Below are 26,200 nucleotides of genomic sequence, written 5' to 3' on the forward strand. Positions count from 1 at the left end.
GCTCCGAGCAGTGAGCACAGGCAGTGGAAATGTGACAGTCCTCCTACTTTGCAGCAGCTAACTACAGGATCCCCATCCTTCTCTCCAATTCTCTCACATATCCTCCAAATGAGGCTCCACGTACCCAAACAGAGGCCGTGGCACAGCCAACTGGCCGTGTTTCTGGCTGACCCTCCTGCCCCAGCGCTGCACAGCCCATCCTCCACCAGGACGTGTCCACACACGGCAGCTATCTCAGCACAAACACAGCATCTTTTCACATACAGCCTTCTAAGGAATGGAGACCGTATTATCCTCTCGTAGAATATAGAGTAGCTTTTAGTCGGTCAAGGAATTAGTTTAGTTTAGCAACGTGTGTTTTCTTGCAGCATAAAGCTGAGGGAAGTATTTCATCTAGTAGCGCCAGTAAAAATCTGAGCAAAGCACTTTTGGGTTCTTTGTTTTTACCGGTGAAAGCCTTAGCAAAGCACTTTTCTCAGTAAAAACTTACTGAAAACCACTCTGTGGTACAAAAATAATTCAGCTCTGGGCAGGAAACAAGACTTCACCACGCTTAACACCCAGCAGACCATAATTAACCTCGACAGGGCTGCCAAAGTCATTGCATCGCCAGCCTGTAACAGGCCGTACCCCCGGTACGTGGAGGTAAATGTGAAATCACAGCTGTGGGACCAGCCATCAAAGCATGCTCTTACCTGCTCAGGTGTGTCCAGGGGGCATGCAGGGAGCAGGGGCTGGGAGCTGAAACAGCTTCAGAGCCGAGCAACACCCAGCTTGCGTTCAGAAGCCCAAACTGAGTCTCAGAAGAAGAAAAAGACAAGCTGCTTCAGAACCAGCAGTTCCAAAGAGGAAGAAAGGAGCTTTGGATGCTAAGAAAGGCTGGCACCTGTGAGAAGGGCCAGGCTGTGGCCAGGAGGGCTCAGTCCCACTCATCCGTGCTGCAAGAGAACCCGATTTAACAAACAGAACAAAATATTTGTTTTAAAAGCTTGTTATTTACATAACAACTGCTGCCAGGCTCATTTTATTTTTCTAAATGCCAGACCATTTAGAGTTTGTTTTCCTAAGCTTTTCTCTTCAGTCCTAAGGGCTGGAAATTGGGTACCAAGTAAAGGCAGAAATCACTCCCCACATTTTACCTTTTCCTTTAATGCCCGTTCAACCTTATCATGAAATATTTGTCAGCCATCAGACTTCTTACAGAGCAAGGCACTGCTGAGAGTTGTTGCAAACTCATTTTGTTTTCTGGAGACATTCATAGAAAGGACAGCTAAGAAAAGGAACTGGTGGCATTTTATCAAACTAAAATTGTGTCACGTCATGAAAAAAAAAGCTCTACTGATGTGAGAGACAACCACGGACAGGTGCGGGGTATGAAAAAGGATATTTACTTCAAGTTGCAAACCGCCACTATCAAAAACATCTCTTGCAACAGTAATTATTGAAAGGGCAGGTTTTCCATCACTCCGGAGCTGAAGCTTTTATTAATAGACCTGCATTGTGGCAGTAACAGGGCTTTTATGTGCCTGAATGTTGTGCTCAATCTTTGAGCCTTTAACCTTCACCTTACTCTTTTTTTTTTTAAGCCTTCTCTCCCAGTCCATGCATCTTCTTAAGCTCTCCCCACACAGACGTACGATGAGGCAAGGTGAACCTGTGCTGCTGCTCCTAACTCATCAAACCCCGATGTGCCACTCACCTCTGTGATCCTCGTCCCCCTTTGTGCAAGGACGGCTAACCTGTGCAGGAAGAGGAGTTGATAAAATGAAGGCTTCCCTAAAAACACACCCACAGCTGGATGCTCAGAGCTGTACGAGCTGGCAGAAACCATGCAGGTGCACTGTCTGCAGGTGGGACTGACAGAAAGCAAAATCATTCCCTCTCCCCAGAAACACCGAGATGGCACAGGTCCCCACAACCTCCTCTGTCCCCATGGTGTGCCCCTGCTCTGCCCAGCTGATCCAGGGCTTCAGGCAGCAGCAGAGACCCCAAAGCTGCAGCAGGGCTGGTTGAGAGCAGCCAGGGAGAGCCTCAGACGTGGCAAACACTGACAGCATCATCACCCAGTAAAGCAGCTTCTGCAGGCATTCAGAGAACTTCTCTCAGGTGTTGGCTTTGTTGCTTTAAATAACCATTCTCTTTCCTAACTCTCTCAGCTGTTTGGACTCGATGCATCTATTTAAAACTTGGTCAGGAACCAAATTTTAATTTGCCTGCCTCAGGTGAATAACCCCTGCAACACAGAGGAGAGTAGCCACAAGTGCTGGGAGCTGTGTTTGGAATAGGGCTGCCTTTTATTCACTGTTAATTATACTATTTACCTCAAATCACTACATGTGCTGAGCGTTCTGCCTTCTGTGCTTGCTGCTCAGGGACGCTGAGGATTAATTAGTGTTTATGCAGCATTTTGTGTGCTTATTATTATTATTATACCACTAGTACTATGATATTTCTGCAATCTAAGGCCAGTATTGTGCTTTTAAAATGTATTCTGAAACGTCTACCCAGTACAGCTCAATAATTCATTAGAGAAATAAACTAATGAAGGGCTGGTTAGTCAAATAATCATTAGATTTGGTTCTGAGCTTTGTTTTGCCAATGCTCCGACTTCTAAGGGTTTTCTTCTCAGCATGAACTCATTTAAGATTTTAAATGAATTATTTGGTACACTAAAAATTAAACTCCTCGTGAGCTTTAGTACCCTCCCACATCCTGCACAGAAACCGCTGGAATAAATAAGGCATTTCCAAGAGGCAAGTAAACATTCTGCAGGAGTGAAAATAGTGGATTTTTTTTTTTGCATGGTTATTTGAAGACAGGATTTAGGCTGCAAAGTGACGGCGGTGATTCAGCGGGCAGAGGGGCGGCAGCAGCAGCACCGGGCGTTCAGAGCTGCTCACCCCAAAGACAGGCATGCAGGATGCAAAGCAAGCAAAAGGGCATTTTGATCCTTTATGTGAACAAAACAATGCAAATTGGTGAGATTAATAGGCCCCAAAAACATTACAAGGTGAATGCCTTTTATGTTCGTGAAAATCTTCTATGTTTATTTGTCTAATACAATGGAAATAAAGCTTCAAAGGGCCTTTGATTTAAAAGTGCATTATTGAAGTCAGCCAGCACGATAATAACCATTAGACCAAATTGTTCCATTATGACCCTAACAGCAGAGAATATCTGTACGGCCCCTCGTGTGAGTTGTTGGTGATATAAAATCAGAAATCAAGCTAAAGGAGGAAAGAATGTAGGCAGAAAAGGAAAAAAATAAAATGACAAAAAAGGTCACAAATGTGTCCACTCATAAAATGAGGCTGCCTTACTCGCAGAGCACCAAGAGCTGCGTCAGCTGTAATATTTCGTGATGAACCTAGAACTCAGACTTTACTGTCTGAGAGATTTAAGAAACTTTGGGGGAGAGCCAACACCACTTTATGGTGCTGGCCCCAAACCATTAAGCCAAAAGATGATTTTCAGGCCAATTCAAATCCAAGACACCATGCAAAATGTCGGGGACATTTGAGTCCCTGTCAAACAGAGGGGAAACGTTTGTAATAATCCCCAAGGCTCAAACCACATGTATCTCTCTGGTTATTCCATTCTGCCATTTCAACCAAAAACCTGATAACGTGCCCTTCTTCACAAGCTGTTCCCCCAAGACACTGAACCCACCGGGCTGAGAACAGCACCGCAGACCCCACTGAAACTTTTAAGAGCATAGGAACATCTCTGCCTTATTTCTTTCCCACCCCACCCACAATAAATAACCCTCCTTTTCTGGAAGGGGCACAAGCAAATGTCCCGAGCATACAGGAGAAGCTGGAAGAGGCTCAGTAAGGACCCTGCTGGGCAGGGGGGCATTGGGCAGGCAACTGCCCAAAGGAAAGGCAAAAGCTTCTTCATTTTTAAACCTTTACTAAAATCATTTTCCCCTCTTTCTAAGTGCTGCATAGCAGAACGCAGAGCAAACAAAGCACATTCCCAGTGATCACAGGGACCAAGGTTTTCCGTTCCACATGTTTGCAAGTTTTTAGCCACACTTTCCCCAAGGGCAGATTGCTTTCCACACAAATTCTTAGCGATGCTCTTATGCTTAATTATCGAATTGGAGAAGCCTTTGTCATCTTGCAGGGATTGTTTTGTTCTTCCTTGTTGCTCACGTTGTGCAATTAGACAGAACCTGAATTTCTAAGGATATTTTCTTTTTTAACCATTTGTACTTAAAATAAATTAGAGTATAACTTTTCAACTTGCCTGCGTTTGAAGTGACACAGACAAGTGAAAGTGGGGCCCTATTACTAGGTTTCCTATAACAGAAAATCTCAGTATCAGGGAAATTGCTGCAGTTTGATTTTTTTTTAAGTAAATCTACGTGCTGATTTGTGCCTAAAAAACTTACAAGTCAAACCTGATTAAAAATGATAGTGTAATGGCCCAGCTAGGAGAAAAAGAAAAAAAAAAAAGAAAAAAAAAAAAGAAAAAAAAAAAAAAAAAAAGGAAAAGCAAACACAGTGAGCCTTGTACTACTTAGTGAAGAGCAAGCTAGCCAGAGAAATAAAGATCATTTTCATCACAGGCTTCGGGCTGCTTGCCCAGGTAGAGGAGACCCTTTGTGTGCAGCGTGCTTTTTTAACTTCACAACGCCCTTTGCATTTGCTCCCTCAGATCACCTTCGTGGCTGCCGCGTGTCCCCCGTGGTGGTTCCCAGGAGACACCAATCAGCTGGTCAGGAGGCGACTGTAACGACGATAATTACCATGTATTACGGTGTGTTAAAGCACTAATACATGCTGAAACGCAAGTTTTCCTACACACCCACACCGGCACCACCGCATCCATCGCCGGGCTCTGCCCCTCTCCTCTTCCCACTCCGCGCGGTGCCACCACGAGGGGCTTCCTTGCTCTCTCTGCCTCCATAATCAGGGAGATAAAATTGTTATCAGATTAGCCCCAGCAATGAAAAGCACAGTCCCGGATCACACTCGCAGTTAGTTAGCATTTAGATAGGCTGGGACAGGGGTCCGTACAATAGGCATCAAAGCTGAACTCTTGGTGCAGCAAGAGGGATTAATTTCTTTAACCAACATGCCTGATCTGGCCTATCTCATTACCCTGCCTTGTCAGTGTCGATGTTAGATTTGATTGAAGATTATACCATTTAGGCCTTTCCCCTGTTTTCCACAGAAATCAGGCCTATTGAATTGCACATTCTTCCATGGGCCCCTGTCAATACTCAGTGGCCTGAGCCTCTAATTCTGCTTCATTTAAACTTCATCAACTTTTCCAATCAAGTGGAAGGATCTGAAATAGGCTCCGTAAGCAGAAAGGCCCTTTTTCCTTTTGTCAGATAATTTATTCTGTTTTCTCCTTCTCTCCCCCTCACTTCCCCACCTCTTTCTCTTTTTCTTCTTTTCGCTCCCTTTCCCTGATGCTGAAAATGAGATTACAGTATTTAAATGACTATGATAATCAATCGGGGGACCTTGAGCCGAGATTGAGGTTAATTTTTCTTAGCAGAACAAAGAAGCGTGATGCCATCGGGGATTTGAAGGTGCAATCTGTGTTTCATGCCTGTATTCCTCCCTCCCAGTCCGAAACTGCAGTTTTAGTAGTCTTTTCTTGTTCCTAACTAGGCGGTTGTTGTGATTTTTAACAGAGGCAACCCCTAGGAGAGGAGAAATGTAATTTTGGGCTGATAAATAGCTAACGGCCTTCAATCAACAATTTTAACAGGAAAAAAAAAATTCACTTACATGATGTGACTGCAGATCTAATGAAAGCGCTATCATTGCCTTCTTTATTTTTAAATATACTAGGAATAATTCTCAGCAATGTTAGAAGTAGCCCTCCCAGCCTGCAGAGCGGAGCTGTGAACTTTGCACCGAACGCCCCTTTCATTCAGCCACCCTTTCTGCTCAGCAGCTCTCTTGGTTGCCTCGAAAAAGTCGAGGCTTTCGTCATGATTTTACTAATCAGAAACGGAATCGCTTATGTTCCTCTTAAAACTTGCATTGAAATGGCTTGTTAAGCCTTTAGACGGTGTATTTTCCCTTGTAGCACAGCAGCATTCACTCACCTGGATCTTTCCCTCACCCTTCTTAGGAAAAGAGAATGAAGAAAATATGTATTTCTTTGCTTCCATCCTAGCTGTCTTGTCAGTGCTGTTTTACATGCTGCCACCCAATGTTATCTTTTATTTGTGTCAGGAGAGAGGATTTGACAAGTTCAGTATACAATGTTCATTTGGCAAGGCAAATTTTTCATACCAATTTTGAGTAGAAAATGAAACCATCTTTCAACAGAATGAGCAACATCATTTTTAGACAGACTTATTATGAGAAGAAGAATTGCAAAACTTTATTTCCCTGCATGATCCCCCGAAAAAAAGCCTGGAAATGAGACATTTAAACAAAAAAAAAAATAAATACATGTATGAATGTTTGAGGCCATCAGTTTGTTTTAGAAATAAAAAATAACCACCAGCTGCTGTCAGGTAGCTGTGGCCTCCTTTTTGTTAATCAGATGCTGCTGAAATTGGTTGCATCATAATGTAGCTTTGTTTCAAATCTCTTAAGCTGTCAGAAGATTGGGAAAGGCAGACCGACTTTAGAAGTTTGTCAGCGTTCACCAAGCAAAACAGTCATTAGTCAACAGCAGCGTAGGCTGAGATTTTCAAAGACGCCCAGGGCCGAAGCAGGGTAGGGGGCTACATCTTGCTGAATTTCAAAGGGAGCTGGGTGCTTCGCCTCCCTCTAGAATCCCCGTTGTAACTTCTGGTCATACTAAAAACTCTGAACAATCCAATTAACGGAAAAAAATCTCATTAGAAATTCAGTTGTCTCCGTTTCCTGCTCTCTCTTGTCTGTGCATCCTGTGTTGCAAGTTACACAGGTATGGCAGCCTCCCTAGGAAGAGGCTCTTCTTTTTTTGTGGTTCTGTTCAGCCCCACCACAATGGGCTCCTGCTCCCTGACAAGGACTCTCTGGTGCAACTGCACAGCGAGGACCCCCAAAGGTTAAATAAGCATTTATTAAGGAAGGCCATATGTTAAAAAAGCACTGTAAAACCTTCAGTAGGTGGTGGAGTTCATTTTAGCACCCAGGATCCCTGCAAGGTCAGGAGGTGCAGTATAAGCTGTGCAGGGTTGTATATCTCCCGTGTTCTGCAAGTCCACAGGAAATCACAGCCCACAACGGGGTCGGGATGCTCTCTCATGCCCCAGCTATGGCCTCCTCTGAATTTTACCAACAGCAAAAGCAGCAGCACCTCCAACGTGCCCGTTCAGCCCCACAGACTTCAAGAAGCCATGTGTCTTGGGGCAGCGGTTTGCTGTGAGTCTCTCTTTAAGCAAATGTTGGCTCACCACGGGGAAATTAAAACTCCATTAGATGTTGCCACATTGTAGAGCAGACCCCATTACAGCAGTCGCGTTGCAATTAATTGGTTTCTTCTGATACCGCTTAATTCTGGGAAGGCACAGATAGAAGGGAAGGACAAGGCTGATCTAAACAATAATTTCCTAAAAATGATACAATCTAAATAAACTAATGAAGTGATTACATAGTTATTAATCTAAATATAAAGAAAATATTGGGTATATAACAATTTAAAAAATATGATAGACTTAAAACCGCGCTGGTTAAAGTCATCATGAGGCAATCAATGTTTGTGCTTGGAGATGGAGGGTGGTTTAACAGATTAATTACATTTCTTGCAAAAAACTACCAAAGCATCCCATCTTCAGCTTTTGTTTGCTCCATTGTTCATGCTGCTTTCTCAACATATAGACAGAAGGGGTTCTGCACGCATGGCACTGCAGGTTTATGGGGTGGGTTTTTAAGGTTACTGTTGGAGTAAGAAATGTAGAGCTAAACAATCACAGAAAGTGACTCCCTTACGTGTAGACAGAATAATTAAATAATTAGTAATTTGGAGCTATTGTGGCCCAGGAAGGGCCCTCCATGCAGGCAGTCGCTCAGCAGAGAGGAAAAAGGGAACTGCACGCTTGGGCACCCACTGCACCAGCACCTTGGGTGCTGTGGGGCTCCTTAGAGCCATGCGATGTCCCCCGCCTGCTGCCCTGCTTCCATACAGCTCTTCTGTGCAAAGCTCATCTACTCACATTACGAGGGAGAAAAAGTATTTGGCTTCTGGAGAATAAATAACTAGGCCTTATAAGTCATTAAAAATGTATTATAAGAAAAATACAGTGAAGCTATAAATAGGAAACAAAGCAGCTTGTATATAAACTTTTACAAGGACTGTTACTCAGACTATCGTCACTGCCTGGTTTTAAGTGAGTTTAGCATCCGTGATCTCCAGACTGATATCCCCTGGAATTTCGGTTCTCCAGCTCGGGCACTGGCAGCGCGTTGGCCTTGAGAAGCCTCCCCCAGTTCTGACAAGAAGCATTCAGTGACAGAAGCTCCACTCTACGACCTGCTCAGCCTGCCTCCAGAGCCCACCACAGTGAGCGGAGATGGGTTCAGAGGGGCTGAGCAGCCCCAAACTCAAACTTTTTTTTTTTTTTTTTTTCCATTTTTAAAAGTAGAAAGGTTTTACTTATTTCAGATTCACTTACAAAACTGCATTGGTGACTTGGTAGCAGTCTGGCACATAGCAGTTACTTCCATAAGAGACATCACCTCTCCCTGCAAACCTCCACAGGTACAGATCTTGACTTAACATGAAATGAACTCCATGTAGCAGCACATTGATCATTCAGTGACACATCAGTAGTCCTTTTCATTACTTAAACACTAGTCGCTGTAGGTAAAGTCAAGTTTACCTAGTCATTTTTAAACCTTTCTTGAGGAGCATGCTTACTTTTACAAACAGTATCTCTACATTCTTCTTAATGCTCTAACTGAAGTCAAGACAACCTTGATTTCAGGAGGAGACAAACTGCACTTTGTGTTTGCAGACTTGAAGGCTGAGAGTTTTTGTCCTTTGGTCTGGCGTACCTTGGCACCCAGCAGCAAAGAGGATAGCTCAGACTTTCAGATATCTTCAGCTGTCGGCTGTTATAACCAAAAAATAAATAAATAAATACTAGCTGTGGCCCCAACATATGGACATGGAAAACTCCACCGCAGATACCTGGAGTGCTTCAACTCCCACAAGTAGCTAATAGGTTGCTCTAAGGGAAAGACTGGGTTGACTTTGCTGAACAGTGATGAACAATTAGGGATCTCAGCACACAGGTGTGCTGAAGTGTCCCTATTTATACATTTAGGTCAGGAAAAGCAGGCCGCAGATCTAGATAGCAAATCCTAATAGTCTTAATTGTGGGGTCTTGGTAAGGAGGAGGTTTTGTGCAATTTATGTTTTAATAAATGTGATGTTTCCATCACTACTCTGCTGAACACAAAAGAAAAGAAGCTGCTACAGTCTGGTTCGGAGGAAGAATGATTGGTTCGCAAGAGAAAGAAACAGCCAGGGGCTGGAGGGCAGTTTTCAGATCACCCAGAGGGTTGGGGTACTTAGGACCTGGGGTCATGCTGTCCTGGTCATTTCCATTAATGCGGCCCCCAATACCCTACAAGAGTATGGGAGATCTCCACTTGCCTATAATTCTCAAAGATGTAGTGACTCAAAGTAGTTTCAAAATCAGCCTCTGTGCTGCCACTGGGGTCATTCTGCCCAACTCCAGCAGCAGGGCACGTGCCGCAGGGCTGTGAGAGAGAGGAAATTTGCTCTTCTGCACAGGCACGTGTTCTGCTCTGCCCTGCCAGGTACGGAAACCCCTGGCTGTAAACTCTGGCTGGTGTGTTCCATTAGGAAAAAAAAAAAATGGGTCTTGCTTCTGCAAAAAACATGAAATTCAGCAAGCAATGGTTGGAAAAAGCAGTTCTCTTTTCATAAAAGATGGGTGCTCATTTTCTTTTTAACCTAAATTCACAGGAACCTCTTTCTAAAATCCTCCACCAGCCTCCTATGGGAGGGGTCTGGTCCCTCACCTCCCTCCTGCGAGGCTGTCAGCGTGCAGCAGTCCCTTAATTTGAGAATTTAACAACTAATTCCAAATTGGGACATCGGAAAACCTGTGATCCTATCTACCGTGTCTATCCTGTCAGATGCGACTCTGCTTTCATTGCCCTGAAAACAAAGGGGGATAAAGTTGAACACATGGTATCCTCGACTAGAAAGGACCTTGCTGTAAGAGGATATTGAGTTGTTTCATAAAGCCCAATATTACGCTTGAATTATGCCTGAATAAGGAGAAAAGACATTGTTAAAGAGCCCTAAACATTGACCATAGTGGATCTTCTTTCTTCCAAACCTTTCGGTGGTGGTGGTTTGGGCTGTTAATGATTTGGTATTGTATTTATAAGCTGGCAGGGTAATCCAGAGAGCAGCAGGAGGGGCAGTTGTCTTAAATAAAGCTTTACAATGCTGCTAATTAAAATGATCCTTCCTCTCCCTGTGATGACTAATGAGACAGAAAGAAGAACTGGGGAGGGTTAATGAAAATGTTGCCATGAGATTCCCTATTTTTAATTGGTCTTTTTAATGTTTTAATCTCCTTTATGGTGCGGGGGTGGAAATGGAGAAATTCTCTTTCAACCTCTCTTGTACCAAGCCCGATGAGATTGTAATGCATGGCTTTTGAAATGTGCTTTTCTTGATATATTGAGAAGCTAAGTCTGAGCCTGAGTGTGTGAATGTCTTGAGATGGAAGAACCAATTTTGGACTTAACTGAGAACAGAAACAAGAAATGTGAAATCTGTTTTTAAGCTCTGCTTCCAAAACTCCAAGGGAGCATTCGTACCCTGAGGACCGAGGCTAAGATCTATTGTGAGGGATTGGTGCTGATGCTCAATAGTATTTAGAGCTTCGGGTCATGATGCTCTGTTAAATGCAATATTTATCCCATGAGCATGTCACAGTTCACCTCAGATGTCAAGAATTCAATTAATATTCTATTTAATAGAACACACCATGACCTAACCTTTTAATACTCTTAGTGAGTCTGAGCCCTCCTTATTAGTGTCACTCTCTAACTTTCCTTCTCAGCTGATGCATCAAACAACAACTGGGATGGGGAAATTGGGAGCAAAGAGAGAGGGGAAGAGATTTAAATTACTTTTGGACCTCACTGTGAGGATTCAGTAGCTTTATCCCTTGTAAAACTCAGTTCACAGGGGGTGAGCACACCCTGCTTTTCCCATTTTTATGGGGCTGACATCTTATGAGTTTCAACTTGCTATTGATGTAAAAACACAAAAGGCACCGCCAAATTTTTCATGGTTGGAGTTGGTCTGCTTTTTCATTGAAACAGCACTTGTCCTTCCTCACACCACATTATCCAACTTAGGGTCAGGGGGAAACTGTTCATGTGAGTAACACCTGCAGGATTAAATCTCTGGCTTGAAGCTTCATCTGTTCTGGGGCGGTGGGTTCTCTGTACACAGATTTTGGAACCACCACTGCAGAAATTTCCCTGTATTGCATCTGAAAAGAGTCTCTGAAAGTGGGGTCCCATGAATGCACTGTTTTTTCAGAACAGACTAGAAAATCATAGGACTCCTTCTGGCCTTAAGTCTATGAATAAACAGAACTGCCCTCTCTCACATGTCACTAGCAGCAATGCCACAGCAGCCCAGCTTGACAATTTTGTGCTGATTCAGATCAGAGATGTAGAACTGAACGTTTTGCCATCTTTTTGTCAGCTCTGAGGGCTATGGAAGAGAAAAACACAAAAAAAGAAAAGCGCAAATTGTGTATTTCAGATTATGTGAAATAGAAGACAAGCTTAGCAAGCTGATGTTTTGTGTATAGCTCTTTTTTAAAGAACAGAAATCCTTTTAAAAAAACTCCTAAACTGGATCTGCTTCAGCCCAATGCTCTTTTTGTGCAAGACTTCTGTGACACATCGGAAAGGGAAAGACAAAGCAAATAAGAATTTAAAATTCTTCTGTATCGTGTAGCCTTTACAGTTTGAGAAGCAGCTAAATAACACCGGATTTTTTTTTAAAGCAGCATCTCCATGACTTCTGTGTGGTTAGCACAGCTGAGAACACCTGCCTGCAGGTGGGAGGGGGCCACAATATTCCCAACAAATCTTCCTGAAGTCACAGGTGTGGTAAGATCAACCAATAAATACAGCCTCTGTACCACAGCTCCTTAGAGTGGGAGGAAGAACAGACATTGTGCCAGATATTTTCATGCAACTGTATTCATTACTTATGCAGAAGAAGAGATATTTCAGGGAAACAGAGCTGAACCATGAGTGACAAGGTATCTTTCCAGAGCGCAGGGTGCAGGAAAATTGCACTGAGGTTGACAGGTTTTTAATGTAGAGTCTCTATTTCACTGAATTACTGCATGTTGGCATTTCAAAAGTACAAGATGACCTATTTATTAGCTGTGAATCAAACAGAAATTACATGCTAGAAAATAAAAAAGTTGTATGTTTCTTCCAGCTGGTAAGATGCTTATCCTACGGAAATAACATATACATAAAAGAAAACCTGCAAACAAAGGATCATCAATCACAAGGCACTAAATTTAATGTTGTAGGACCTATATCCATCTTGTAACACTGCAATCATATGTGCTTGTTTCCTTACATGTGATGTACTATTAAATGTATGTATGTCATAATACTTTAAAATTCACTATCCTCGCTCCGCTTAGGCTCCTATCAGCTTCTTCCCTTTTGTAGAGGAAAACAGTGGCTTGGAAACTTGGTTTCAACAGTAATGAGCATCACAGAGCAACACAAAATGGCTTGCTGAGATGAAGCTTCCCTTATTCCTAGCTGACCTCTCCAAGCAAGTCCCCTCTCCGTGTACAGGCTGGGGTCAGACGTCCCCAGTCTGAGGATGCCAGATTGTCCAAGGCAGAGGCACTCCTGTCTCTCGGTACATGCAGCACACCTTTTAACTCTCAGAAATCCTAGCCAAGCTCAAACAAGAGCTGCCCAATATCACTGGTAGTGTGGAACACAGCAAATTAGGAAACAAGAATGTAATTGCTGTGACAAGCAGCAATGAGCTGTTTTATACTCTATGAAGCATCTGCCTTGCTGTGGCCCTTGATCTCCCAAATCCAGTCATCGTGGAAAACACAGCCACGATTCATTGATATAGAGGAGCCCCTACAGCACGTGGAAAAGGCAGGTGAATGTCACCCATCTGATGTCTCTCAGTCAAACGGATATGATTTTACTGCCCAGGTAAATCTACACAACCCTCCTGGAAATGCAATCAGTTTTCATTTGATGATAATGCCGTATTTCACTATTTCAGTAGAGGTGGCATTATCCCATGGCTTCCAGTCAATCCTGTAGGTCAGCCATGACAAGTGGATCTCAGAGCCCCAGGGCAGCAAGTCTTTCACATTCCACCATCAGGAAAGCAGCTGTTGCTCAGAGAAAAGCATTTGGTTTGCTGTTGTCTTAAAAATGTAACAGGCACAGCTGGTCCCAGGGCTTGTCTATGATCATGTAAAATAGTTGAAATTTACTCACAGCTTCCGATACAGGGAAACCACAGGTTTCTTTTATGAAAAAGCTGTAAATCAATATACCATAGGCACTAAGCACTGTATATTATGCCCAAGTCTGAGCTTGAAAGGTGGCGTCCTATCTTGGCCCCCCTTTTCCTTCCCACTTACAAGCACATAGTGCCAGAACTTCATGTAGAAGGTAACCAACTACTGAACTAAATGCTAGAAATTGCCCAGGCCACACAGAAGGAGCATTACCATGAGGCAGAGGCAAAAAGAAGAGGAAGAGGTGCCAAAAGAACCTAAGGAGCAACCATGCACTTGGCCAGAGAAGCAAATAGCCGATCTGAAGGAAAACCCTTACAAAGCACAGCTTGTCATTTGAAAAGGAGTTCAGGTTTCACTGGGAGCTTCATGTATGATCTGAACAAACACCCGGGGAAAAAAGAAACAAGCTGCAGATCTTTGGATTTGGCAACTAACATTCAAGTGAAGGTGGGATGTGTTCCTGCCTTCTCTTCCCTCGTGTCGTTATGTAAACACTCTAAGGAATAAGTTGCAGGAACATGCGTCCAAGCCCAAACCTGAAGCAATATTAAGTATCACTTTGTGAATGTATTTCATAGCTCTTTTAGCTCAAAGTAAATAATTCTATTCACTCTATGTATTACAACCTTCAACACAAGAGCTAATCTCTACACAAAGGCGGCCAACACATGGAATATGAAAGGATGGAGAATCATTCGAGACATAGAAACGCATGCAATTACTACAAGTATGCAAGAGTATAGAAGTAACAGTCTGAAGTAGAGATCGGTGCACATCACCAGCTGTCTGTGAAGACAGAAATCTGCAGTGTCACAGCAAGAAAGTGGCCTCATTTCCTTCCTTAGACAATCCCTCTCATTCCCCCACTCTCTGTAGCAGCAGCACAAAGTCTTGGTGTCTTACTGTGTGGCCTGGATGTTGTTTTCCCGATCAGAGCAGCAGGCTTTGCAGGGAAGATGAAATGATTGCTGACTCTTTTCTTCTCATTAAGTTTGTTTATGTTGTGGACCATTGAGGTTTTTCTGGCTTTGTCTCCTGTACTCTTGCTTTGAGAATCCCCAGCATTCATAAAAGTGAAGCCAGCTAAACCTCCACAATTCTTACGTTGCTTAGGAAATCCAGTGTGATTTGTTATCACGTATGCATCATTGTCTTTTTAAAAACAAACTGGAAAGCACAAATTGGCTGTGTAGAAAGGAGATTACTGCTAGGTCTCTCCTTAGACCTGGCATTTACCATACCCAAAGCCATTCTGGTCCAGCAGCCTCCTTTCAGCCAGAATCAGGGGTCCAGTACACTTGGCCCAGAGCACCAAACATCCCAACTTTATCATAACCTAATAAGCATTTGACTCCTGTCCTGAGAAGAGCAATGAGCAATAACCTCCCCATACAATTATTGTTTGTTATTCCATCCATCCAAGTAGCAAGGAAGGGGAGGATGCCATTAAGAACTGCTGGTCCGGCTAAATACCCCAAGAGGAAATGAAGGGAAGGAAAAATATCACAAAATTCTAGCTGGCTTATCTGAAACCCATTAGCAGAGGCACGCAGAGAACTTCATAACTGTATTTTTGGCTGCACCACTTTGCCCTTCTAGGACTGCAAAACAGCATCTTTCACCAACCTTAAATTCCCTTCAGCCCTGCAATTAACCATCACCACAAGGATAGATGTATTCTATCAATACAATTTTCACACTTGTCACTATAGTAGCTGCTTCCCCAGAATAGCTGGATAAAAAGTACTTAAAATGCACATTGGTTCAAGTATATTTAAAATAGAAGCAGGGCAGTTATTTCACATCTACACATTCATTTGTTCAGAGTTAACGTATAGGATCTTCTGGAAGAAAAAAATTCAATACATTTAAAATATTTAATTGACCACTTGATATTATTCCAGTCCCTCTGTGTTGAATCCTGAATGGCAAAACTTAACACGATTCTTTTTTCCTTGAATTATCCTCCTGCTCTTGCATATATACAAGCTATGTGCTGTAATGCAAGACTCATACATTCGTCTTTGTAATTTATCTCATTTCCTTTGGAATGGTGTCCCTCAGTGGCTCAGAGAAAGTGGAGCGGTTGTTTTAATAGATTTGAGTTTTATCTGCCTCTCTATTTGCAGCAGGGCATAATAATAATAAATTATGATACTAATAAGTAGGTTGTGCAGAATGGACTACAGTGGTACCACTTCCCTCCCCCTCCAAAAAAGTAATTTATGGGTACATTCTTGTGACTTTAGGGGTGTAATAAATTATCAGGGTTCGTTTTTCCATCCAATTTGAGGCAGTGCAGCTGTGTTTTGCAAGCAATAAACTCTCTTGTTGTATTTCTTAGCTAAGCACTGAAAAACACAGTGTGATTTTTTTTCCCTCCCTTCCCAATTATGGTTGCAACGCCTGGTAGCTTCTCTGTAGTTAAGGGTTTGCCAGTGCTTCTCTATTATAAACCTCTATTTCCAAGAGCCTATAACTTTGCTCTTTTAAATCAGAGTGCTAGAACTTGGTGTACATCTCTGTCAATCTATACGATTTTTTTAACCGAGGAAAAAAAAGACAAGATCTTTAAGGAGCCCATACTGGAGCCATGTACAAAAGTCAGAGGTACACAAATATGAGCGGCTGGTAATGCTTGGATACCTCTTCAGCTCCTGAAAAGCCCATGAGTGCCTCTTATTTTGGACACATCTCAGGGCTGTATTTTTGTCTGTAATCAATTATATTTTTGACTTTGGACAAGAAGGGTAGCACTGCGTGCCACTTTGCTGCTGGAGGTGCTCAGCTATGAGTCAGCCACTTGCAGAATTTCCCTCCTGAAAGGTGATGCCCTCCACGTGTGCTGACCCATAGGCTCAGCATGCTGAAAATAGGGAAAGTTTAAAGAAACAGCACAGGGGCCCCTTCCAAAGCACCAGCTTGCAGTCTTTGCAAGTAGCCAACCACGTTGACCAAAACACAGTCACAGGGTCTCTGAATTCAGGCAAGGGTTAAGAGCCTTTGTAGACCAGGTTCCCTTTCCCAGTCCCTACCCTGTCTACATTCAGCCTGATGTGAGCAAGGGTCAAACAATGCAGGGGAAAAAAAAAAAAATAGTGAGAATATACAACACTAGAACTGCACCATCTCTTTACAGCAACCTTGGAGACCCAGGGCTGGAAAGTAAAGTACACATTCAGCTCTGCCAGAAAATAGGATTTTCATTCCCTTCTACAAAACTTTACTGAACAGAAAATTGATTTTCCAGTAAGACTTTTTAGAGGTACAGTTGCATCCTGTTTGCGTCGTGCAGGCACTGCTCTGCAATAGGGCACCAAATGCCTTCCAGCACAAGTGAGTGAACCAAGACTGGAGTAAATATCTGGAGCAGATATTCTGGGTTTCTAAGGTGCTCTCCAGAGGGTATCACACCAGGAAAAGAGCAGCTTGCAGCCCCTTTGTGCAGCCTGCTGTTCCAGCCTGCCACATCAGGCCTTACCGCACTGCTAGGCTAATGCTTCTGCTAAAGCAGCCTTCTACGTGATCAGCAATTAAGCTGTGAAGTCAGCCCCTTAATATTATGTTAACATAGTTCAGTATATTAAATGTAAAACAAGTCATAATTTTTAAAGGTACCTTGGCTTACTGAGTTTAAATGAAGGCAGCAGTAGGACTATCACAGCCATATGCAAATCATCTGCATTTTAAAGCTAACAATAGATTTTGCTTTATTGTTTTGGCATTTAACGAGTGGGAAAATAATAAATTAAGCCACATGGGGAATCCCTGGTGCTTTTACAAACTGAAGCAGTGCCCATTTGGAGAAAGAAATTTCCCCATTTTTCTCCCTAGCTGCATTTCTCTTAACCCACCACCTTATTAAAGCTTATAGGGCAAAATTCTCCTCTCATATTCCTCTGGCAGCTCTTAGTCCACATTCAGCTCTCCCTACCTTCCTGGCTGTCTTTCATCTTGCGAGCTCTCTCTGCAGACAGGGAACAGAAGAAGAGTAAAGACTGGCTAGGCCATAGGGAGTCAGAAGAAAGATGTTGGCAGAGTTTTAGGATGGTTACAATGGCTGTTAGAGCACGGACAGCTTTTTCTGCCTGTTGTAACTGGGAATGCAGTCTGCAGCTACCAATGCAAGGTCTAGGGAAGATGCAGCTGCATTATAGACTCTGGTCACAGAAAGACAGGATCCAGGCAGTGAAAAAAAGACTTCAGCATCTGCCTGGTGTGCCACTGTGCCAGGCACCAGCTACAACACAAGAATGGGCCTCACAGCTCAGTGAAGCATTTGCTTGCAGCTGCGTAGCCAAAAGGTGGAAGGGAACAAATGTCTTATTAAGATGACCTCTGGTTTGAAATATTTTTGAGGATGGTGTTAAATTGCATCACAGGGGGGTGTGAGCAAAAAAATCAAGAGCAGTATTTTCATGTTAACTCACTCAGCTTTTACCAATCAGCGCCTCGAGCCAAAAGTCAGTCTCAGCTGTGTGGATGTTGGTCATCTCATGCTGATTTAATGGGCCAGTGCTGAACTTGCAAATAGCAGCATTTAGCTCACTTATCAGTAGTCATGAAGTGTAGCTGAAAGCAGATCACATCATGGATGTTCACTCCTAAACTCCATCCTAGGCATTTCTTCTCCAGGCCATGTTTTTGCAAGTCACCAAAAGGAAAATACACCACCTCATTGCCCATGCCATTCCTGGGTGAACAAGTGCAGTTTCCCTGTGCAGAGCAGTCACACTAGCACATTTAATACGTGCTTGCTTCCTCTTATCTGCGAGAAGTATCAATTATACATGGCCATGAACTTATCCTTGCAGCTGCTTTCCCCCAGGAACAGTTTTACCAGCACCAAAGGATACAACAGAAATCAGGAACCAAGATAAACCAGCCAGCCTAAAGTTAACACGATGCTGCAGCATTAACTGGCAACAAATTTGCCACAGAAGGTGAAAACAAAACAAACACTAGGAACATAGAGAAAATACTTTGAATGGAAACCTGCAAACCTCCTAAGTTTTGAGCATACCTAAGGATAATTCAGCAGCTTCCATCTCCTGGCTCTGTACAGCCTTTTACAAAAGCCCCTGCAGTCTTACCACACATGTCTGTTTTCCACCAAATCTGGTTTTTGGCTTATTCAGTGCATTTCATCTACTGTGTGTAATGTTTTCACATATACACATCATGTGCAGAAATTGTAGGTATAAGGTTCGTGCAGCACTTCATATATTAAGTGCTGCACAAATACTAAGGATTATGGTTGTTTCCATAATAATTCTCCACCACTGCCTGTGTCTGAAGTCAGGGATGTCTGGTGGCTGAAGCAGACAAGCAGAACACACGCAAAAGCCCAATTAGCCTCCTATCTCAAAAGCTCTTACAAACACTAATGCATTAATCATTGTAAAACTAGGATGAGCATGGGTCTGTACTCCTGGCTCAATTCAGACAGGATGCTACTTGACTGATACTGAGAATTACACTTGAAATCTCATCTGTTTATCCCCAGTGCACAGCAGAGGAAACCAAAACAAAGGCTGAGCACCTTACTGGCTGCCCCAGTCCCAGCCCACGATGTCCCTTTGTAAAACCCAGCTCAGGATCAAGCGCATCCCAGGCTGAGGTCCAGCCAAGCATCAATTCCCCAGGCGGTGCTTTCTAACCTCTTAGAAAATCCAGAGACTGATCAAAACATAGAAGGTCTAAAAATGACTAGACATGGAAGGGCTAAACAGCAAGACGTGCTTGGTTCTGTAAGAGATGCACAAATACACAAAAGTAAGCTGGTTCCAGGAAGACCTAGTCAGATTACTTGAATGGCTCTTAAAAAAATGGATTAAAATACAGATTCCCCTATTATTTTTCAATAATAGAAGCGCAGCACAGAACAACTCACTAGTGCCACAAACTAGTTTTTCATTTCTGTTTTTGTTTCATGCTTCAATATCTTCTTCCAGCTGCTCATGTCTCCTTTTCCTTCTCCTCACTTTGATCTATTAGTTTTCCACAGAAATGGGGTTTATAAATCATTGTAATGCAGCCCTGGGAAAGACGGTGCTTAGTGCAGGGAGAAATACATTGCAGCTAACAGCCACGGCAGGGAGGAAAACTCTCACCTCGTAGTGGGGCTTTGGCGACAGGTTACTGATGGCGCTGGGTTATTTTATGTCTGCATTCGTGCCATCAGGGGCAAGGCCGCAGGGAGCGCTGCCTGTACCCCCTCTGCAATATTTCAAGCTTCCTTCTGCAGGCAAAAACAAACTGCTCAGGGGCTCACAAGGGAAGGGGGGGGAGGAAAAATTGCCAGCAGAAGGGGAGGGAAGGCAGGACAGGTGGGATGGATCACTTATTTCCTGCTTTTGCACCACTGCATTTTTTTATTATTTTTTTTTTTAAGACACTAACACTCCGCAAAGATGCAGATTTCATGCAAGTCTCACCTATTGGCAGCAGCAGCAAGATCCATCTCTCCCATGAACATTTCCACCCCTCGGTGCCAAAGCATTTGTGTTTCCAGTTTGCACTGGACAACTTTGTTGCTGGAGGCCCATGCTCATGGCCAACCCCAGCATCACCATGCATTGAGGACGAGTAACACCACAGGATCCCTTTCTGGTGCTGCCCCAACTTGAACCCCACGAGAACCAGTACCGCCACACCATCTTATGGCAAAGTCATTTTGTATTTGAGCCTTAAGGATTGGGCTTCATTTTCTAGACAGGCTTTTAAATGTTGGCTGTATCAATTAAAAAAAAATAATAAAAAATATCAAGTATAAAGCTGAGAGCAGTGCAAGGCTGGGCAGCAGGTCATCGAGCAATCTCAAAACAGCCCTACCAGGTCATGTTGGTCGAAGGGCTGCTGTAGTATTTGTGGCACAACACCAAAGCCAGCCTGGGGTGAAAGCCTGAGCATCCCCCCAGCAAGGGGAGGTGCCCTGAACCCCCTCCCAGGAACAAGCATTAGTCCTAAATGCAGAACATCCAACATTAACTATGGCCAGAGAGACTAACCTCTGCCAGCAGAGATTTAGGTACTTATCTCCTGCCCTGGGGTGCAGGATGGATTACAGGAACCTATTGCCAGCCCTATTTGATTAGGGAGGAAATCTTCATAACCTCCTAAGAGCAGCACAATCACGCACAAGCTAGGAGCTCTTTTAAGCACTTGCTGTGTTTTTAGGATCACCAGCTCCTAATAAGACCACCCCAGGCAGACACACCATCCTTTAGTTTTGAAAGCACACAAAAGAGACACCATGCTGGAATCTTACCTATATCTTTAACAAAGCATTACCCCCTCCTCACCCTCTTCCCCATAATTGCCTTGTTATTGTCATTGGTGCCATTGTTCATTGGCTCGGCCGTAGAGAGGCCCGAGGGAGCAGTTCTGCCTTAGCTAAACCAATATCTCCTGCAATAACCCCCTGCAGTTTCCCCTTTGCTATCCCATGTTGAATAAATCCTCCATCTCTGTTTGCTGAATGATCATAAAGATATGATTGAAGTTTCAGATTTACGGTTTCCTCCGAATTGAGGAGCAACTCCAATAATGCCAGAGCCTGTTTGCTGACTGCTTCTGACAGGATATACGTAAAAGGAGATTTGTAAGAGCAGAAACACAAATGCAGATATTAAAGCGGGGCATTTTCTAGCCACACAGCAGACTCCTGCAGTCACACGTGGGGGCTGAATTCTCACACACTTGCAGAGCATCCCCCCATGCAGGGACCTCGCCGCCACTCACAGGCACCCTGCAAGGCAGGGTGTGTGCACAATATTTTACTCTAACAGCAAATCTGTCTCCAGTAGCCACTCAAGGGACCCACAAGAATCGGTTGCCTAGTAAAGGAGCATCCTAACTAAACATCTAACACAGTTGTACTGGAAACTACTCTAAAGTTGTTCTCTCCCACCCTTCAGCAACTGTATATTAAGACAGTCCTTACTGACAGCTTTCTAAATATCTCGAGTTCTCTCCTGACTGCGTTAGCACAATCATCTGGATGCTCTTTGGGGAGCACCAAAAAACCCTCTTGCTCCTCTGGGAGAACATCCCAGCCATTTCTTCCAATTAAAGCACCAGCAACCAAAACAGCAGCCAAAGCGACCTTCTGCTTTCAGGGAAAGAAAACTGCCTAGTGAGGACAGTGCTGCCGCTTACCCTTTTTGGCAAAAGCCTCAAAGAACCAGGGATTCTGGTGCACGGTTGTCAGCCTTGAGGTGGGAATGGTTACTGCCTTCATCTTCTTCAGGGTGCTGTTGCTTTGGCTTAGTGTTGAAACCCTCCTTCTTCCCCACCACCCCTTCCCAGCAGCATTTCACGAGCTATCTCTGTCACACAGCCGTATGCCAAGAATTGCACATCATGGGGCACAGCAGTACTCAAATTCAGGTTAGTAGTTGTATTTATGACTAAAACACCACTAAAAAAAATTGAAGTTTGTGACTTTGGCACAGAAATCTGCACAGACCATCCCAAGTACATTCTCCATGGCCCTGTGGCTGTAGCAGATTTTCTTTTCCCTGATTCACAGCCATTTATGCTCATTCTCATTTCAACACAAACCTATAAAGCTTCCAGCGTGACGCAGTCCTAAATTAAATGCATTTTAACATCCCTATATAACAAGGGAGTCTTTGCTCTTTTAAATTAACACGTGTAGCTGGGAAGGGACCTTCCTTAGGAAATTTATTCCACTTTATTTGGAGACAGACAACCCCACCTCATTCCACCTTCTCTGAGAGCAAAGATTATTTTGTGTTATAATGAGGAATTTGTAATAACGAGAGCATTGTGCGTTACACTAGCTACGAAGCTAACAACAGAAAAGAAGAGAAGACTTCTGTGAACGGCAGTGTTTGTGTGATGTATGGTAATATTTTTCCTCAGTGCATTACAAAAGAAAAGCAAGATAAAAATATCTTCCATTTTCTCCCTAATTTGTAGTTTTCTGGTGTTAGCAAGGCTTATAAGACACATGCTCCCAATTAGCTGCTCCTCTTAATTTAAATGCTTCATAAATTATCTCCTGCGCTTGTGGATTATCACTTCATAATGCGAGTTAGCATTTAAATAAATAGCTGCGATGTAGGAAATTAGAGAGGTTTACAGTCTGAGGCAGCAGCATAATGAAGGGAAATACCACAGCAGCTGAACAGGGGTTGGGAGAGATGTGATGAGACAGATTTTTGCCTTTACCTTTTAGCAGCCAAATTTGGACTGCAGCAGTGAAAATATGGGTCAGAACTCCAGCAGAGAAGGATCCTTTTGTAATGGCTGAGTAAGAAGGGAACATAGAGAATTCTTAAGCACATAAAACATCTGATTTAGCAAATATGGTGCAATTATGAAGTGAATTTTCAGAGCCAACTCTTTCTTGCCTCACAAGAGTAGCCCCTTTGAAAGTAATTGGGCTACTTGTGTACATTGCCTGAGCCATATCTGACCCCTTATGTTGCAGCCTTGCAAAAAAGTACGGGATTGAGAACAACAGAGCAGAGCTGAGATCGTGTTGAGAAGATTTGGCGGGGAAAGCAGTCAAGGAATCAGATATAGAATTAAAGGGAATTTTGTGAAAATCCATATATATATATATATATATATATATATATATATATGTATGTATGTATGTATTTCAAAGATGAACACTAATTTGTAAACCAAACAACTCTTGCCATATTTTCAGTGCCATTGATAAGACCAGCCCATGGGCAACAATAACTCCTTAACCAGCAGCAAATTCCCAGTGCTGCCTGCTTCAGCCTAGTTTAACTATTATTGTCATAAATGGAGAAAATTAGGAATCTGGGCAAGAAAAAAAAACTCATGACAACTCCTTAGGGCACTAAGGCTCTCACCAGCATTTGCTGGTCTTGCCTTTGGTGTCACTGCTTTTCCTGCCACAAGAGAAAACTCTGGCCAAGATCCTACCAGCAGCCTGCCATTGACTTCATTGGGAGCTGAAGACCTTGAGGCGCTTGTGGGCTCAGGACCCTCTGGTATTCGTCATGCAGAGAGCCCAAGGTTGAACGCTGCAGCTCTTGGGGAAGTTGAGCTATTACAGCTCCCTGCCTGCTCACACGCAAGTCCCAATGTGTCAGAATCACGGGTATTTTTTCAAAACCACATGAAAATCATAGAAGCCTTGACAGCCTTGACCAAAGTCCAGCCTTAGGCAGGAGTAAAGTTATTAGCTACCTTATTTCCCAGAGAAAGAGTCTGACACATTAGAATTTCACAGTAACTGGCTGTAAGTGTAATGGGCAGGGTGTGATTTTGCTCACTAGGTTTTGCGGTTTAATTTCAGCATGTTGAATACATTTTGCTGTAGGACAGAGCAAATGACTTGGGCAGATTCTTGCAGTAGCACAAGACCCTCCGTGCTTAATAGGAGTTCTGTCTAACTGACAGCACAATTTGGGTCTTCATTGTATTTAATATACTTCAAGAGTGGGGGGTCAAATTGTCTCATCATCTACATCCGTACAACCCTGCTAATCCCAGGAGACCTGTGGAGCCGAAGCTCAGGACAACTTGTAACTGACTCAATTTTCTCTGCTTAGCACCTTTAAGCTAATTTTTTTCTAACAATGCGCCCAAAATGCTCTTGGTTACAATTCACATTCTTCCCAAGTCAACAGGACCGAACATGGGGAACTGAAAACTGTTGTAAGGAGATTTGTGCCAGGATCCCAGGGACATACTGGTCGAGTCTGCAGTCACCACTCTGACAAGACACAGTTCGCGCTGCAAAGAGTTTGGGTCAGCAGAACAACATCTGTTTGATCCTCTGATTTTCTATGTGAGCATGCAATGTTTAGAAAGTGAAGGGGCGCATCCCACTCCAACCAAAATCTGAAAGTTTACAGGAGCTCTTCTTGACTTTATGTTTCCAGGCAATAAAGGCAATGTGGGCCAAACTGTACCCATGCTCACAACAGCTCTGCCTTTGGGGCATATTTGCTTCTTTATTACCTTCACTGTCTTCTGCACTAAACAGTGGATGGGCACAAGTGCTACTGCTGTGCTTAGAGCCTGATAAGCCCCTATTTTGCTGCAATACGAGGACACAAACCATCTCTTCACTCCCAGCTGCAAGTGCTTTTCAGGTCTCAGAAAAGCCTAGCAAATGTTTTGGGCACTGTAGACAGGAGATAGGGCTGGAAAAGCCAAGGACTCATCCCTTCAGTGAGATGGTACCACTTTTTACTGAATCACCTTTTTTTCTAAAAGGCCATTTTAAATAATAAAATTGGAAGCTGCTGCATATATCTTTCCAACTGATCTACTAATCATATTTCTTCAAATTTTATATCCCTGACCCTTGTAAAGGGATTGCAAGGAAGGCGTTTTTTAAGCTGCATTTTAATAAGTCAATATGAAAGCTCAAAATTATTTAAAGCTTCTTAAATAGGATTATATTTGATTTCTTATGGGAATACTGGGGGATAGTCTAGTAAAGACATTCTGTCCTGCTGAGGTTTTATTACATTAAAGAAACAGCATCCTTTTTTTTTAAACAGCAAGAACTTTTACCTATTCTCTAATGAAAATGGAGATTATTCTGTACATGAGGTGACAAGGTGGGAAGTTCCTGCATCTATGATCAGAGATTAGAGTTTCTCCATCAGTGAAAGCAGATTCCTAAAACCAAGGGTTTGCCCAAATTTTACAAGTTGTCTGTTAGCCTGAAATACTTCAATATTTTGTCCTGGGTGGAACCACAAGTACATTAACTTCAGACAAATTCTGCTGTGAGGTGACAGGTAGCTCTCAAGGCAGCCAACATCTCATTTGCAGCCAGGGATTAAATTTGGTCCTAAGATCAGATATCTATGCCACAGAGGAACTATGCTGCTATACTTGGAATTTAGCCATGTTTGTTCTGCTACAGAAGGCCCAGAGTCAAACTCTCATTTGCATTCAACTCCTTTAATGTGGATGCTACACTGGCAGCACTTTGCCTAATATGCTCAATAGAAACCAAAGAAATGCAGGAGAAAAAAAAAAAATTAAAGCTACCTGTATGGAGTTGAAGGAATAGCTTCACTGAGTTGAGTTGTGCTGGACAAACTCAAACATCTGGCCTTGAGAACATAAAGGGATTTTTTCTCAGAGTAGCAGATGGGGAGGCTTATGGAATAGATATTACTAAGGAGAAAGCAGAGAAAAGGTCGTAACTGATTGAAGGGGAAGGAAAGTTTTCATTTAACATGCCATCCCATCTCTTTAACATTTACAGGATGTTCTCTCAGCCAAATCACCCAAATGCTGTTCTCATCTAAACCCCAGTGTTCCCACTAAAGCCAACAGAACCTGAGCAAAAGCGTTCTCTGCCAGAATTTGATCTCAGTTACCATACAAAGATCTCCAAGGCTGTGGTCCTGCAGGAAGAGACAACCCAGCTACATCCTTTCCATCCACTGTCTGGAGGCCCCACATCTCTCTGAAAAGTCAAATGCAAAGAGGGTAAAATAGGTTAATAAGAAAGAAAGAAAGAAAAAAAAAAAAAAAGCTATGTGCCACTCACTGCTCTGCCCACATTCTCCCCAGAGCTCCCAGAACTGCTGCCATGCCGGAGACAAAATTACTCTGCTGGTTTTCCCACCCTGATCCATCTGTACACACCATCTTCATCATCTCAGACTTCTCTCACCATTCAGCTGCTGCAGGGCCAGCCCATGCCAGGTGACAGAGCAAAAC

General features: G+C 43.2%; 1 protein-coding gene and 1 long non-coding RNA gene across 7 annotated transcripts in view; one reads left to right on the forward strand and one right to left on the reverse strand.

The window, feature by feature from the left end:
* CFAP77 (cilia and flagella associated protein 77) overlaps nt 1–26,200 on the forward strand; it is a 60,591-nt gene that overhangs the window by 2,684 nt on the left and 31,707 nt on the right. The gene's annotated exons all lie outside the window — the stretch shown is intronic.
* LOC311422000 overlaps nt 1–26,200 on the reverse strand; it is a 60,700-nt gene that overhangs the window by 1,575 nt on the left and 32,925 nt on the right. For 2 of the 6 annotated variants that reach the window (XR_014685128.1, XR_014685131.1), the window contains exons 2-5: nt 25,855–25,943; nt 22,697–22,774; nt 1,700–1,739; nt 696–938 (exon numbers count right to left, since the gene is read on the reverse strand). This is a non-coding gene — a long non-coding RNA (uncharacterized lncRNA). Of the gene's footprint in view, nt 1–695; nt 939–1,699; nt 4,500–4,667; nt 4,735–22,696; nt 22,775–25,519; nt 25,649–25,854; nt 25,944–26,200 lie in introns of those variants that run through there. The other 4 variants (XR_014685130.1, XR_014685129.1, XR_014685127.1 and 1 more) reach the window with 4 other exon arrangements.

Source organism: Aythya ferina (genome assembly GCF_964211825.1).
Source record: "Aythya ferina genome assembly, chromosome: 20".
NCBI classification, from domain to species: domain Eukaryota; kingdom Metazoa; phylum Chordata; class Aves; order Anseriformes; family Anatidae; genus Aythya; species Aythya ferina.